Here is a 3,118-nt window from a genome sequence, read left to right as displayed (position 1 = left end):
GACCACAAAAACCTGTTCTGCACCCCCAATTTTCACTAAGTTGCACCCCTCATACCACTTAAACTTCACTAAACCAGATCATGCCATGTGGCAATCCTCACCTTTTAAAATTAGCTAACCATAAGCTGCCACGTGTCATAATCCTCCACTCACCCAATTGACCACTCAGATCTTGCCACGTCATCATCTTCATCTCCCAAAACCCTAACCCTAATTTTCTCCTCTTCTTCCACCCTCCACGGCAGCCGCCGCCGCCAACCTCGCCGACCACCACGCCGCTGCAGCAGTGCCGCCACTGTTCCGTCACCACCGTCCCTGCACTTCGCCGGAATCTGCACCGTGACAGGACCACCATCTTCTTCCTCGCGCACAACCATGGCGGCCACCACAACAACCATCCTTTCCGTCGCAGCACCGCGAGCCACCGCGAGTTTCCGCAACACCATCTTCTCGCCTTCGCGCCGCCGTCACGAACCACCATCGCGCCTTCGTCTTCTCTGCACCTCACGCTGCTGCACTGCGCGAACCAGTTCACACCTTCACACAGCCTCGTCGCCGGAGTTCGCACACCACGACGCAGCTACAGCGCGCCACCACAGATCGCGCAAGCTCCGCCGCACCACGCACCACGGACAGCGCCACCTTCTTCCTCCATCGCGCCGCAACCCACCGTGACCAGCAACGTTTCAGAACACCACCACCGCGTCGCGCCACCACGCCGGAAAACGGCAGCAGCCGCCGTCAGCCGCGCAGCCAAGGAAGAGTGTGAGAGAGAAACCCTAGTTCTGGAGAGAGACGTGCCACGTGTCAGGCTGCTATTGAACAGTCAAACTAGTCAACTCTGGTCAACTAGTCAAAGTCAGCAGTCAATTCTGGTCAAATTCTGGTCAATTTGGTAAAAATGCTTAAATAAGAGGGGCAGAATTGGAAATTGGACAGAAATTAAGTTGCTAATTAATTAAATAAAAATAAAAGATTTTAGCAACTGACAGATAAAGCCCAAAGTCCAGTGGAAGCCTATATAAAGAGACTTAAGGGAGTAGAAGTGGGACACAATTCACGACTGACATATTTTACAACTCACAGCTTAGACACTTAGAACTCTCTGGTTTTGGCAGATACCGTCTCCACCACATCTCTCATTCTTTCTTTTATTTTCTTTCTTTCATATCATCATGTATTCCATCAAAGTCATGGAGGGCTAAGCTTTTAAGGGTTGATTCCACTGTAATTTCTTAAATGGATTATGAGGTTAGATGAATTTATATGTTTTGTTATTTTGATTATTGTTGTGGTTTTTGTTTATCTATGTCCTTTGCTTCTTAATCGAATAGAAAATAATGATTTTAAATCTACATACATGCTAATCATATGAGTTAAAAGGTTTTTAAATTAAATTGAGACTTTACTTTGATTTTGTTTAGAAACTTTCATTTGATTAAATAAGTTTTTGCCAATAATTGAGACTTTAATTTGATTAGAGGTAATTACTTTAACTAAAATTAGTCAAGACTTTACTTTGATTAATTAAGTTTTCTATTTGGTAAAGAAACAAAGGAATAGACATGATTAGGCATAGTAAAATTAATTGAGACTGTACTTTGATTGAATTTACTATGGATAATCTAACAATTCTCACTTTTAATTGAGACTGTACTTTGATTAAAAGTGAGGATGCCAACAAATGAATTGAGTCTTTACATTGATTGATTTGTAAATCAACAACAATAATTAATTTAACAATAATCTCTAGATAACCAATGAAGAATCTTATTTAGAAAAAGCAGTGGAATTGACCTATTTACTATTACTGTGTTTACAATCTTCCGTGTCATTTTCTTTGCATATCAAAACCTCCCTATTTTTATAGTTGCTAGTTTTAAATTGCATTTTTGAGAATCAAATATTTGAGATCAATTCCGTATTCGTTGTGAGACGACTCAGGGTTATCTTAACCCTAACTATTTTCTTCACTACAAACTGGCAATACTGAAGTTGCTAAAGTAGTGGTAATTTGATCGCCTAACGACAGCGATATCAGTATTATTATTATTTTTTTATTTGTTAATTGAATACAAATAAATTTTTCCTTAAGTAAATGATACATTAGACAAGTAAAGAACATCTAGTAGCACCGGGTTTTAGTTGGGGTGTTACACCAACCCTGAAGGTGAGTACGAGTTGATCATTGATTGTTTTAGTTGATTAGGTGTAGGGTTTTTTTCGTGTTTATGGGTTTTAGGTTTGTATTGGGATTGTGATGTTTTGTTGGTTGGGTATGATGTTGCATTGCTTTTATTCTGTGATTTAATGTTGTTCGTCCCCCCATTTTCAACATTGAAATCATTTTATTGGTGGTCCCCTATTCGAATGTGTTTTTTAATTGGTGATTGTATGGATTGTAGTATGTGTTTTTTAATGTTGTTGTTCCCCCATGGTTGACATTTTTATTTGTTTAAGTTGTGGTCCCCTATTTGAATGCATGGTTCTGTGTTGTCTGTGTTGGTATGAATTGTAATATTTGAATTCCTTTGGGGGCAATGTGTATAGGTGTAGATATAGAATGTTTGTTGACCGTTTTGAAGTGGTGGTCCACCACAATGGCCACTTTATTAGTAATGAGAAATTGGAATATCATGGGGAAACAACCACGTGGTTCTGTGACCCTGATACGTGGGGATATTTTGAGGTTATTGCTGGATTAAAAGAGTTAGGACACGTATCTCTGAAGGAGTTGTTGTATATTTTAGGAGGTGGGACTGTCTTAGAAGATAGGTTGGAGCTTCTTTGTGATGATAAAGGGGCATTCATATGGCGAACTTAGCAAGGTTAAATGGTGCAGTTCACGAAATGACAGAACCTGAGATGATCAACATGATAGAGGGTGTTGGTATTGGGGAGGTTGGTCCTTCTGAGGTTAATGATGTAGTTAACAGTGTGAATGAGGGTGATGAGCATGGTGTAGGTGAAGTACTGGAAAAGGAGGGGGTGAGGGTGAGGAAGATGTTGCAACTGAAGTAATGGTAGGTAATGTGGATGTTGATGAAGGGGAAGGCGAAAAGGAAGGGGCTGAAGGTGAAGTTCCTATTGGTACTAATGTAGTGGTAGGGGAGGATCC

The sequence above is a fragment of the Vigna unguiculata genome, chromosome 1 (assembly GCF_037176805.1).
Source record: "Vigna unguiculata cultivar grain cowpea cultivar isolate G323 ecotype 2 chromosome 1, ASM3717680v1, whole genome shotgun sequence".
Lineage (NCBI taxonomy): Eukaryota > Viridiplantae > Streptophyta > Magnoliopsida > Fabales > Fabaceae > Vigna > Vigna unguiculata.
Note: the sequence above shows the minus strand (reverse complement) of the source record.